Source organism: Aegilops tauschii, chromosome 2, assembly GCF_002575655.3.
Source record: "Aegilops tauschii subsp. strangulata cultivar AL8/78 chromosome 2, Aet v6.0, whole genome shotgun sequence".
Taxonomy (NCBI): domain Eukaryota; kingdom Viridiplantae; phylum Streptophyta; class Magnoliopsida; order Poales; family Poaceae; genus Aegilops; species Aegilops tauschii.
The window spans coordinates 539,991,638-540,006,930 of NC_053036.3; positions in this window are offsets into that span (position 1 = coordinate 539,991,638).

The window sequence follows — 15,293 nt, forward strand, 5'->3', positions numbered from 1 at the left end:
TATTAGTTATTGTACCTTCCATTTCTATCATATGTTGCCACTTTGATATGTTGAATAATCAGTACTTTCATATGTTGAACAATTTCGAGTTATGATCTCAGGTAAAAAAATCAAGTTATGATCAATTATATGAATCTGTGGTACTCTTCCCTTGTTTTTTATCTTTTGTATACTATACGATTCATATATAAATAGTGTTGTAATCATTTATACATGACAAAAACAAGTGGTTGTGAAAAAAATGTGCCTTTGAATTTTGAATACAGACTCCTAAATCCTGGGCCCGTCCCTGCCTACATGGTCCAAGGACCATAGGAGATGAGAAGGACCGGCACCGGCGCCGGCGAGAGGCAGGGAAACCCTAGACGAGAGTTCGCACGAGGGCTGGAGCAAAGGGGTATAGCACGACATGTCCCTCTGATGTAACATGAGTCACGTAAGATGTCAATTTCTCTATGAAACATGGCAGTTCCCTTTGAAGTAACATGACAATACCTGAAACATGTGTGGCAATTTCTTTGTTATAGCATGACATTTTTCTCTATTATAGGATGGCGTTTTTCTCTATTGTAGCACGACAATTCTCCATGATGTAGCATGTCAATTCATGGACATGTGTGGCAATTTTCTTTGTTGTAGAATGGTAATTTTTTCACTAGCATGGTATTCATCGGATGTATCACTTCCTTTTAAGGGAAGCTAATCTACGTTGGATAGTTGTGGGGAACACAAAGTATTCCCACGACACAAAGTCACACATTCTTGTCCTTGAACCTAGGCCCACAAAGTATGATCTCAGTCCACTAGTGGTAGAACTTTTTGAGGGCTCACTAGTTATAGACCTTAAGGTGACCACCAAACTTCACAAACTCTAGGAAACACACACACTTAGATCATCACCGGTGAACCCTACCGCCTATGAGTGTCTGATGGTAGTTGGAACTACGTCGGTATTTCCATGGAGAGGGAGGGATGATGTAGCACAGCGCGGCAGGTATTTCCCTCAGTTATGAAACCAAGGTATCAACCAGTAGGAGAACCAAGCAACACAACGTAAGCAGCACCTGCACACAAATGACAACACCTCGCAACCTGACGTGTTAAAGGGGTTGTCAATCCCTTCCGGGGTACGGCGCCAGAAATTGGCAAGGAGACAGGATAAAATTATGATAGATTGAAATAATAGATCATAAATAAAATAAAGTGCAGCAAAATATTTTTGTATTTTTGGTTTAATAGATCTGAATAAAAATGCAACAAAAAAGTAGATCGCAAGGCAAATATATGAGGAAGAAGACCCGGGGGCCGTAGGTTTCACTAGTGTCTTCTCTCGAGAAAAATAGCAAACGGTGAGTAAACAAATTACTGTTGGGCAATTGATAGAGCTTCAAATAATCATGACGATATCCAGGCAATGATCATTACATATGCATCACATCCAAGATTAGTAGACCGACTCATGCCTGCATCTACTACTATTACTCCACACATCGACCGCTATCCAGCATGCATCTAGTGTATTAAGTTCATGGAAAAACAGAGTAATGCAATAAGAACGATGACATGATGTAGACAAGGTCCGTTTATCTATATGGCGGTAGATATAGATCTCGTCTTTTCATCCTTAGTAGCAACGATACATACGTGTCGGTTCCCCTTTTGTCACTGGGATCAAGCACCGTAAGATCAAACCCACTACCGGGCACCTCTTCCCATTGCAAGATAAATAGATCAAGTTGGCCAAAAAAACCCAAATATCGGAGAATAAATACGAGGCTATAAGAGATCATGCATATAAGATATCGAAGAAACTCAAATAACTTTCATGGATATAAACATATATAACTGATCATAAACTCGAGGTTCATCAGATCCCAACAAACACATCGCAAAAGAGATACATCATATGGATGTCCAAGAGACCATTGTATTGAGAATTCAGCGAGAGAGAGAAAGCCATCTAGCTACTAACTACGGACCCGAAGGTCTACAAAGAACTACTCACGCATCATCAGAGAGGCACCAATGGAAGTGGTGAATCCCTCCGTGATGGTGTCTAGATTGTATCTGGTGGTTCTGGACTCTGCGGTGGCTGGATGAATATTCGTCGATGTATCTAGGGTTTCTGGAATATTGGGGTATTTATAGAGCAAAGAGGCGGTTCGGGGGGCACCCGAGGTGGGCACAACCCACCAGGGCGCGCCAGGGCCTCCTGGCACGCCCTGGTGGCCTGTGCCCCCTCGGGGTACCCCCCAAGTGCAACCAGGGCCCATTGCCTTCCTTCTAGCCCATAAAAATCATTGTGGAGTTTCGTGGCATTTGGACTTCGTTTGATATTGATTTCCTGCGATGTAAAAAACATGGAAAAAACAGCAACTGGCACTTGGCACTATGTCAATAGGTTAGTACCAAAAAATGATATAAAATGACTATAAAATGATTATAAAACATCCAAGATTGACAATAAAACAACATGGAACAATAAAAAATAATAGATACGTTGGAGACGTATCAGCATCCCCAAGCTTAACTCCTACTCGTCCTCGAGTAGGTAAGTGATAAAAATAGAATTTTTGATGTGGAGTGCTGTTCATCAAGTCATATCATATTATTTTCTTTATAGCATGGACATTTGGACTTTTTATGTGATTCAAAGCAATAGTCTAGTTTTGACATAAAAATTTAGATACTCAAGCATGTCAACGAGCAACCATGTCTTTCAAAATATCAATGCTAAAACAAGTTATCCCTAGTCCATCATGCTCAAACATTGATCCATTCATGAAACACACTCGAATATTAGCTACACCCAATACTTAAGTACGATCATATTGCCTCTTAGTTGGTGCCTTTGTAAGAGAAGATGCAGACTCAAAATAAAAATTGCATAAAGTAAAAGAAAGGCCCTTCGCAGAGGGAAGTAGGGATCTGTAGAGGTGCCAGAGCTCAAAGCAAAAAATTTGAGATAAAAAACATTTTGGGTGGTGTATCCATCACACCAACAAAAACGACGTAGAGCTACAAACACTTTCCATGCTAGATATGCCATAGGCGGTTCCCAAACAGAAATAAAATTTATTCCTTTTTCCACCATACTTTCACTTTCCATGGCTAGCCATATCCACAGGTGCCTTCCATACCAACACTTTCCAAGGAATTTATTATTTGACAACATAAAGTAAATTCATTTTTGCATTTCAGGACTGGGAATCCCTAAAACCTTTGCCTTACTCTCGTGCAATGACAAGTGAATAAACACTCATCGTGAGAATAACACATCCAACATGGAAAATATTAGCCACCCGTTACCGTTTCACGAGCGAAACAAATACACAAAAGAGAAGTTTATTTTGAAAATTACAGATGGCACATACAAATTTTCTTAGAACGGCAAAAGAATACCGCATATAGGTAGATATAGTGGACTCATGTGGCAAAATTGGTTTAAAGGATTTTGGATGCACAAGTAGAGATCATACTTGGTGCAAAATGAAGGCTAGCAAAAAGATTGAGAAGCGACCAACCAAGAAACGAATAATCTCGTGAAGCAAGCATTAAGCATAAGTAACACCGAATAATGCACCACAAGTAGGATATAATTTTCATTGCATGATTATTGACTTTCGTGCATGCATAGGGAATCACAAACCTTAACACCAATATTCTTACTAGAGCACAATTACTCATCATAACTCACATATCACATCATCATATCTCAAAACTATTACTAAGAATCAAGGTTATTTTGTCCAATGATCTTCATTACATTTTTTCTTTTATCCTTCTTGGATATCTATCACTTTGGGACTAATTTTCATGTGTTGCTTTTCATAAGCTCAAACAAATATAAGTGACGATCATGAGCATAACAAATTTTCTTTCTCTCAAAATAATTTAATTGAAGCAAGAGAGAATTTCTTCCAAATTTTACTAACTCTCAAATAAATCTAAGTGAAGCAAGAGAGCAAGTCCTAGCTCATAAAAGATTTAAGTGAAGCACAGAGAGCAATTCTAACAAGTCATGATATAATTTTGGCTCTCTCAAATAGGTGTGTCCAGCAAGGATTGATGACTTAAAACACAAAATAAAGCAAGCAAAGACACATATCATACAAGACGCTCCAAGCAAAACACATATCATGTGACGAATAAAAATATAGCCTCGAGTAAAATACCGATAGTTGTTGGAAGAAAGCGGGGATGCTACTCGGGGGCATCCCCAAGCTTAGGTGGTTGCTCATTCTTGGATAATAGATTGGGATGTCGGTGAAGGAAATATGCCCTAGAGGCAATAATAAAGTATTATTTATTTCCTTATATCATGATAAATGTTTATTATTCATGCTAGAATTGTATTAACCGGAAACATAATACATGTGTGAATACATAGACAAACAGAGTGTCACTAGTATGCCTCTACTTGACTAGCTCGTTAATCAAAGATGGTTATGTTTCCTAGCCATAGACATGAGTTGTCATTTGATTAACGAGATCACCTCATTAGGAGAATGACGTGATTGACTTGACCCATTCCGTTAGCTTAGCACCCGATTGTTTAGTATGTTGCTATTGCTTTCTTCATGACTTATACATGTTCCTATGACTATGAGATTATGCAACTCCCGTTTACCGGAGGAACACTTTGTGTGCTACCAAACGTCACAACGTAAATGGGTGATTATAAAGGTGCTCTACAGGTGTCTCCAAAGGTACTTGTTGGGTTGGCGTATTTCAAGATTAGGATTTGTCACTCCGATTGTCGGAGAGGTATCTCTGGGCCCACTCGGTAATGCACATCACTATAAGCCTTGCAAGCATTGTGACTAATAAGTTAGTTGCGGGATGATGTGTTATGGAACGAGTAAAGAGACTTGCCGGTAACGAGATTGAACTAGGTATCGAGATACCGACGATCGAATCTCGGGCAAGTAACATACTGATGACAAAGGGAACAACGTATGTTGTTATGCGGTCTGACCGATAAAGATCTTCGTAGAATATGTGGGAGCCAATATGGGCATCCAGGTCCCGCTATTGGTTATTGACCGGAGACGTGTCTCGGTCATGTCTACATAGTTCTCGAACCCGTAGGGTCCGCACGCTTAAAGTTACGATGACAGTTTTATTATGAGTTTATGTATGTTGATGTACCGAAGGAGTTCGGAGTCCCGGATGAGATCGGGGACATGACGAGGAGTCTCGAAATGGTCGAGACGTAAAGATCGATATATTGGACGACTATATTCGGACTTCGGAAAGGTTCCGAGTGATTCGGGTATTTTTCGGAGTACCGGAGAGTTACGGGAATACGTATTGGGCCTTATTGGGCCATACGGGAAAGAAGAAAAAGGGCCTCAAGGGTGGCCGCACCCCTCCCCTTGGTCTGGTCCGAATTGGACTAGGGAAGGGGGGCGCCCCCTTCCTTCCTTCTCTTTTTCCCTTCCTCTTTTCCTATTCCATATGGGAGGTGGAATCCTACTAGGACTAGGGAGTCCTAGTAGGACTCCACACTTGGTGCGCCCCCTCCTAGGGCCGGCCTCCTCCTCCCTTGCTCCTTTATATACGGGGGCAGGGGGGCACCCCAGAGACACAACAATTGATCCTTGAGATCTCTTAGCCGTGTGCGGTGCCCCCCTCCACCATATTACACCTCGATAATACCGTTGCGGAGCTTAGGCGAAGCCCTGCGTCGGTGGAACATCATCATCGTCACCACGCCGTCGTGCTGACGAAACTCTCCCTCAACACTCGGCTGGATCGGAGTTCGAGGGACGTCATCGAGCTGAATGTGTGTAGAACTTGGAGGTGCCGTACGTTCGGTACTTGATCGGTCGGATCGTGAAGACGTACGACTACATCAACCGCGTTGTGATAACGCTTCCGCTGTCGGTCTACGAGCGTACGTGGACAACACTTTCCCCTCTCGTTGCTATGCATCACCATGATTTTGCGTGTGCGTAGGAATTTTTTTGAAATTACTACGTTCCCCAACAGTGGCATCCGAGCCTGGTTTTATGCGTTGATGCTATGCACGAGTAGAACACAAGTGAGTTGTGGGCGATATAAGTCATACTGCTTACCAGCATGTCATACTTTGGTTCAGCGGTATTGTGAGATGAAGCGGCCCGGACCGACATTACGCGTACGCTTACGCGAGACTGGTTTCACCGCTCGGAGCACTCGTTGCTTAAAGGTGACTGGCGGGTGTCTGTCTCTCTCACTTTAGTTGAACCGAGTGTGGCTACGCCCAGTCCTTGCGAAGGTTAAAACAGCACCAACTTGACAAACTATCGTTGTGGTTTTGATGCGTAGGTAAGAACGGTTCTTGCTAAGCCCGTAGCAGCCACGTAAAACTTGCAACAACAAAGTAGAGGACGTCTAACTTGTTTTTGCAGGGCATGTTGTGATGTGATATGGTCAAGGCATGATGTGATATAATGTGTTGTATGAGATGATCATGTTTTGTAACCGAGTTATCGGCAACTGGCAGGAGCCATATGGTTGTCGCTTTATTGTATGAGATGCAATCGCCATGTAATAGTTTTACTTTATCACTAAGCGGTAGCGATAGTCGTAAAAGCAATAAGTTGGCGAGACGACAACGATGTTACGATGGAGATCAAGGTGTCGTGCCGGTGACGATGGTGATCATGACGGTGCTTCGGAGATGGAGATCACAAGCACGGTGCTTCGGAGATGGAGATCACAAGCACAAGATGATGATGGCCATATCATATCACTTATATTGATTGCATGTGATGTTAATCCTTTATGCATCTTATCTTGCTTTGATTGACGGTAGCATTATAAGATGATCTCTCACTAAAATTTCAAGATAAAAGTGTTCTCCCTGAGTATGGACCGTTGCAAAAGTTCTTCGTGCTGAGACACCACGTGTTAATCGGGTGTGATAGGCTCTACGTTCAAATACAACGGGTGCAAAACAGTTGCACACGCGGAATACTCAGGTTAAACATGACGAGCCTAGCATATACAGATATGGCCTCGGAACACAGAGACCGAAAGGTCGAGCGTGAATCATATAGTAGATATGATCAACATAGTGATGTTCACCATTGAAACTACTCCATCTCACGTGTTAATCGGACATGGTTTAGTTGCTTTGGATCACGTAATCACTTAGATGATTAGAGAGATGTCTATCTAAGTGGGAGTTCTTAAGTAATATGATTAATTGAACTTAAATTCATCATGAACTTAGTACCTGATAGTATCTTGCTTGTCTATGTTAATTGTAGATAAATGGCCCGTGCTGTTGTTCCGTTGAATTTTAATGCGTTCCTTGAGAAAGCAAAGTTGAAAGATGATGGTAGCAATTACACGGACTGGGTCCATAACTTGAGGATTATCCTCATTGCTGCACAGAAAAATTACGTCCTGGAAGCACCGCTAGGTGTACCACCTGCACCAGCAACTGCAGACATTGTGAATGCCTGGCAGTCACGTGTTGATGACTACTCGATAGTTCAGTGTGCCATGCTTTACGGCTTAGAACCGGGTCTTCAACGACGTTTTGAACGTCATGGAGCATATGAGATGTTCCAGGAGTTGAAGTTAATATTTCAAGCAAATGCCCGGATTGAGAGATATGAAGTCTCCAATAAGTTCTATAGCTACAAGATGGAAGAGAATAGTTCTGTCAGTGAGCATATACTCAAAATGTCTGGGTATAACAATCACTTGATTCAACTGGGAGTTAATCTTCCGGATGATAGCGTCATTGACAGAATTCTTCAATCACTGCCACCAAGCTACAAGAGCTTCGTGATGAACTATAATATGCAAGGGATGAGTAAGACAATTCCCGAGCTCTTCGCAATGCTAAAGGCTGCGGAGGTAGAAATCAAAAAGGAGCATCAAGTGTTGATGGTCAGTAAAACCACTAGTTTCAAGAAAAAGGGCAAAGGGAAGAAGAAAGGAAACTTCAAGAAGAACAGCAAGCAAGTTGCTGTTCAGGAGAAGAAATCCAAGTCTGGACCTAAGCCTGAAACTGAGTGTTTCTACTGTAAGCAGTCTGGCCACTGGAAGCGGAACTGCCCCAAGTTTTTGGCGGAAAAGAAGGATGGCAAGGTTAACAAAGGTATATGTGATATACATGTTATCGATGTGTACCTTACCAATGCTCGTAGTAGCACCTGGGTATTTGATACTGGTTCTGTTGCTAATATTTGCAACTCGAAACAGGGGCTACGGATTGAGCGGATATTGGCTAAGGACGAGGTGACGATGCGCGTGGGAAATGGTTCCAAAGTCGATGTGATCGCCGTCGGCACGCTACCTCTACATCTACCTTCGGGATTAATATTAGACCTAAATAATTGTTATTTGGTGACAGCGTTGAGCATGAACATTATATTTGGATCTTGTTTAATGCGAGACGGTTATTCATTTAAATCAGAGAATAATGGTTGTTCTATTTATATGAATAATATCTTTTATGGTCATGCACCCTTGAAGAGTGGTCTATTTTTAATGAATCTCGATAGTAGTGATACACATATTCATAATGTTGAAGCCAAAAGATGCAGAGTTAATAATGACAGTGCAACTTATTTGTGGCACTGCCGTTTGGGTCATATCAGTGTAAAGCGCATGAAGAAACTCCATACTGATGGAATTTTGGAATCACTTGGTACTTGCGAACCGTGCCTCATGGGCAAGATGACCAAAACACCGTTCTCCGGTACTATGGAGAGAGCAACAGATTTGTTGGAAATTATACATACAGATGTATGTGGTCCTATGAATATTGAGGCTCGTGGCGGATATCGTTATTTTCTCACCTTCACAGATGATTTAAGCAGATATGGGTATATCTACTTAATGAAACATAAGTCTGAAACATTTGAAAAGTTTTAAGAATTTCAGAGTGAAGTTGAAAATCATCGTAACAAGAAAATAAAGTTTCTACGATCAGATCGTGGAGGAGAATATTTGAGTTACGAGTTTGGTCTACATTTGAAACAATGTGGAATAGTTTCGCAACTCACGCCACCCGGAACACCACAGCGTAATGGTGTGTCCGAACGTCGTAATCGCACTTTACTAGATATGGTGCGATCTATGATGTCTCTTACTGATTTACCGCTATCGTTTTGGGGTTATGCTTTAGAGACGGCTGCATTCACGTTAAATAGGGCACCATCAAAATCCGTTGAGACGACGCCTTATGAACTATGGTTTGGCAAGAAACCAAAGTTGTCGTATCTTAAAGTTTGGGGTTGCGATGCTTATGTGAAGAAACTTCAACCTGATAAGCTCGAACCCAAATCGGAGAAATGTGTCTTCATAGGATACCCAAAAGAGACTGCTGGGTATACCTTCTATCACAGATCCGAAGGCAAGATATTCGTTGCTAGGAATGGATCCTTTCTAGAGAAGGAGTTTCTCTCGAAAGATGTGAGTGGGAGGAAAGTAGAACTTGATGAGGTAACTGTACCTGCTCCATTATTGGAAAGTAGATCATCACAGAAATCAGTTTCTGCGACACCTACACCAAATAGTGAGGAAGTTAATGATAATGATCATGAAACTTCAGATCAAGTTATTACTGAACTTCGTAGGTCAACTAGATCAAGAACCGCACCAGAGTGGTACGGTAATCCTGTTCTGAAGGTCATGTTACTAGACCATGGCGAACCTACGAACTATGAAGAAGCGATGGTGAGCCCAGATTCCGCAAAATGGCTTGAAGCCATGAAATCCGAGATGGGATCCATGTATGAGAACAAAGTATGGACTTTGGTTGACTTGCCCGATGGTCGGCAAGCCATTGAAAACAAAGGGATCTTCAAGAAGAAGACTGACGCTGATGGTAATGTTACTGTCTATAAAGCTCGACTTGTTGCAAAAGGTTTTCGACAAGTTCAAGGGATTGACTACGATGAGACCTTCTCACCCGTAGCGATGCTTAAGTCTGTCCGACTCATGTTAGCAGTTGCCGCATTTTATGATTATGAAATTTGGCAAATGGATGTCAAAACTGCATTCCTGAATGGATTTCTGGAAGAAGAGTTGTATATGATGCAACCGGAAGGTTTTGTCGACCCAAAAGGAGCTAACAAAGTGTGCAAGCTCCAGCGATCCATTTATGGACTGGTGCAAGCCTCTCGGAGTTGGAATAAACGCTTTGATAGTGTGATCAAAGCATTTGGTTTTATACAGACTTTTGGAGAAGCCTGTATTTACAAGAAAGTGAGTGGGAGCTCGATAGCATTTCTGATATTATATGTGGATGACATATTACTAATTGGAAATGATATAGAATTTCTGGATAGCATAAAGGGATACTTGAATAAGAGTTTTTCAATGAAAGACCTCGGTGAAGCTGCATATATATTAGGCATTAAGATCTATAGAGATAGATCAAGACGCTTAATTGGACTTTCACAAAGCACATACCTTGACAAAGTTTTGAAGAAGTTGAAAATGGATCAAGCAAAGAAAGGGTTCTTGCCTGTACTACAAGGTGTGAGATTGAGTAAGACTCAATGCCCGACCACTGCAGAAGATAGAGAGAAAATGAAAGATGTTCCCTATGCTTCAGCCATAGGCTCTATCATGTGTGCAATGCTGTGTACTAGACCTGATGTGTCCCTTGCTATAAGTTTAGCAGGGAGGTACCAAAGTAATCCAGGAGTGGATCACTGGACAGCGGTCAAGAACATCCTGAAATACCTGAAAAGGACTAAGGATATGTTTCTCGTATATGGAGGTGACAAAGAGCTCATCGTAAATGGTTACGTTGATGCAAGCTTTGACACTGATCCGGTCGATTCTAAACCGCAAACCGGATACGTATTTACATTGAACGGTGGAGCTGTCAGTTGGTGCAGTTCTAAACAAAGCGTCGTGGCGGGATCTACATGTGAAGCGGAGTACATAGCTGCTTCGGAAGCAGCAAATGAAGGAGTCTGGATGAGGGAGTTCATATCCGATCTAGGTGTCATACCTAGTGCATCGGGTCCTATGAAAATCTTTTGTGACAATACTGGTTCAATTGCCTTGGCAAAGGAATCCAGATTTCACAAGAGAACCAAGCACATCAAAAGACGCTTCAATTCCATCCGGGGTTTAGTCCAGGTGGGAGACATAGAAATTTGCAAGATACATACGGATCTGAATGTTGCAGACCCATTGACTAAGCCTCTTCCACGAGCAAAACATGATCAGCACCAAGGCTCCATGGGTGTAAGAATCATTACTGTGTAAACTAGATTATTGACTCTAGTGCAAGTGGGAGACTGAAGGAAATATGCCCTAGAGGCAATAATAAAGTATTATTTATTTCCTTATATCATGATAAATGTTTATTATTCATGCTAGAATTGTATTAACCGGAAACATAATACATGTGTGAATACATAGACAAACAGAGTGTCACTAGTATGCCTCTACTTGACTAGCTCGTTAATCAAAGATGGTTATGTTTCCTAGCCATAGACATGAGTTGTCATTTGATTAACGATATCACCTCATTAGGAGAATGACGTGATTGACTTGACCCATTCCGTTAGCTTAGCACCCGATCGTTTAGTATGTTGCTATTGCTTTCTTCATGACTTATACATGTTCCTATGACTATGAGATTATGCAACTCCCGTTTACCGGAGGAACACTTTGTGTGCTACCAAACGTCACAACGTAAATGGGTGATTATAAAGGTGCTCTACAGGTGTCTCCAAAGGTACTTGTTGGGTTGGTGTATTTCGAGATTAGGATTTGTCACTCCGATTGTCGGAGAGGTATCTCTGGGCCCACTCGGTAATGCACATCACTATAAGCCTTGCAAGCATTGTGACTAATAAGTTAGTTGCGGGATGATGTGTTACGGAACGAGTAAAGAGACTTGCCGGTAACGAGATTGAACTAGGTATCGAGATACCGACGATCGAATCTCGGGCAAGTAACATACTGATGACAAAGGGAACAACGTATGTTGTTATGCGGTCTGACCGATAAAGATCTTCGTAGAATATGTGGGAGCCAATATGGGCATCCAGGTCCCACTATTGGTTATTGACCGGAGACGTGTCTCGGTCATGTCTATATAGTTCTCGAACCCGTAGGGTTCGCACGTTTAAAGTTACGATGACAGTTTTATTATGAGTTTATGTATGTTGATGTACCGAAGGAGTTCGGAGTCCCGGATGAGATCGGGGACATGACGAGGAGTCTCGAAATGGTGGAGACGTAAAGGTCGATATATTGGACGACTATATTCGGACTTCGGAAAGGTTCCGAGTGATTCGGGTATTTTTCGGAGTACCGGAGAGTTACGGGAATACGTATTGGGCCTTATTGGGCCATACGGGAAAGAAGAAAAAGGGCCTCAAGGGTGGCCGCACCCCTCCCCTTGGTCTGGTCCGAATTGGACTAGGGAAGGGGGGTGCCCCCTTCCTTCCTTCTCTTTTTCCCTTCCTCTTTTCCTATTCCATATGGGAGGTGGAATCCTACTAGGACTAGGGAGTCCTAGTAGGACTCCACACTTGGTGCGCCCCCTCCTAGGGCCGGCCTCCTCCTCCCTTGCTCCTTTATATACGGGGGCAGGGGGCACCCCAGAGACACAACAATTGATCCTTGAGATCTCTTAGCCGTGTGCGGTGCCCCCCTCCACCAAATTGCACCTCGATAATACCGTTGCGGAGCTTAGGCGAAGCCCTGCGTCGGTGGAACATCATCATCGTCACCACGCCGTCGTGCTGACGAAACTCTCCCTCAACACTCGGCTGGATCGGAGTTCGAGGGACGTCATCGAGCTGAACGTGTGTAGAACTCGGAGGTGCCGTACGTTCGGTACTTGATCGGTCGGATCGTGAAGACGTACGACTACATCAACCGCGTTGTGATAACGCTTCCGCTATCGGTCTACGAGGGTACGTGGATAACACTCTCCCCTCTCGTTGCTATGCATCACCATGATCTTGCGTGTGCATAGGAATTTTTTTGAAATTACTACGTTCCCCAACAGCCGGGGCATCCCCAAGCTTAGGCTCTTGAATCCTTCCTTCATCCATCGTAAGATAACCCAAAACTTGAAAACTTTAATCACACAAAACTCAACAAAACCTTTGTGAGATCCGTTAGTATAAGAAAGCAAACCACTACTATAAGTGCTGTATCAAACCAATTCATATTTTGTTTTTGTATTATATCTACTGTATTCCAACTTTCCCATGGCAAAAACTCATCAAAGAAAACCATAGAGCCGTCAAATAAGCACACAACACAAAGAAAACAGAATCTGTTAAAACAGAACAGTCTGTAGTAATCTGACTTTAGCGAATACTTCTGGAACTCCAAAGATTCAACCAAATTAGGAAGACCAGGGTAATTTGTATATTAATCTTCTGCAAAAAGAATATGAGCAAAAGCTCTTTTCTGTGATTTATGAAAATTATTTTCGTGAGCACAAAGTTTCTGTATTTTTCAGCAAGATCAAACAACTATCACCCAAGAAGATCCTAAAGGCTTTACTTGGCTCAAACAATAATTAAAACATAAAAAGCACAATCATACCAGTAGCATAATTGTGTAAACACTCAAGAACGGAAAGCAAAAAGCAAAAATAAATTTTATTCATTGGGTTGCTTCCCAACAAGCGCTATAGTTTTACGCCCTTAGCTAGGCATAAAATTTCAATGATGCTCACACGAAAGATAATAATTGAAACACGAAGAGAGCATCATGAAACATGTGACAAACACATTTAAGTCTAACATACTTCCTATGCATAGGAATTTTATAGGAAAACAAATTTTCAAGACAACAAATATCTAGCATATGCAAAGGAGAGAAATAAAACATTGCCGATCTCAACATAACGAGAGGTAATTTAGTAACATGAAAATTTCTACAACCATATTTTCCTCTCTTATAATAATTACGTGTAGGATCATATTCAAATTCAACAATATAGCTATCACATAACATATTATCTATATGATCCACATGCATGCAAAGTTGACACTCTTCCAAATAGTGGGATTATCATCAAATAAAGTCATAACCTCTCCATACCCACTTTTACCAAAAAATTCACAAGATTGATAATTCTCCAAAGTAGTGGACATAGCAAAATTAGCATCCCCAAGCTTGGGGTTTTGCATATTATTAGCACAATTGACATTAATAGAATTTATAGTAAAATCATTGCAATCATGCTTTTCATTCAAGGAGCTATCATGAATCACTTCATAAATTTATTCATCACAATTTTCAGATTGACGAATGTCAAGCAAAACTTCATCAAGATAATCTAGTGAACTCAATTCACTAGCAATGGGTTCATCATAATTGGATCTCTTGAAAAGATTAGCAAGTGGATGAGGATCCATATCAATAGATCTTTAGCAAGCGAAGATGCAAGCAAATAGAAGACACATGGCAACACAAGCAAACATGAGATCTGACGAGAAAAAGGCAAACGAAAAAGAAGGCTAATAAAACGACAAATTTTTGTGAAGTGGGGGAGAGGAAAACAAGAGGCAAATGGCAAATAATGTAAATTTCAAGGAGATGAGATTTGTGATTAGGAACCTGGTTATGTTGAAGATCCTCCCCGGCAACGGTGCCAGAAATTCTTCCTTGATGGTAGCTGGAACTACGTTGGTATTTCCCTGGAGAGGGAGGGATGATGTAGCACAGTGACGGTAGGTATTTCCCTCAGTTATGAAACCAAGGTATCGAACCAGTAGGAGAACCAAGCAACACAACGTAAGCAGCACCTGCAGACAAAAAAACAACACCTCGCAACCCGACGTTGAAAGTGCATTAAGTCGACTAGAGGGGGGGTGAATAGGCGATTTTTATGAGTTCTTCACTGAGGAATTTTAGGGTGAGGAAATTCCTAAGCGAAGAACTACTTGCAGCGGAATAAGTACTCAGATGCATACATGACAGAACATTAACATGGACATCATGATGAAATGAAAACAGACACAGAGTACAGGAAGTGTAAACACAGGATAAAACAGGATGAAGACAAACAGACTGAAGAAATTGAACTGAGGAAATTGAGAAAGTCTTCAGTCAAAGTCTTCAAACAGATATGAACAAGCACACAACACAGTTATGAGGAAATGAAAGAGTTGAGGAAATAGAACCAGTAGGCTTGGTGAAGACAATGATTTGGTAGACCAGTTCCAACTACCGTGACAGTTCTACGTCTGGTTGGAGCGGCTTGGTATTTAAACCCGAGGACACACAGTCCCGGACACACAGTCCTCACCGTATTCTCCTTGAGCTAAGGTCACACAGACCTCGCCCAATCA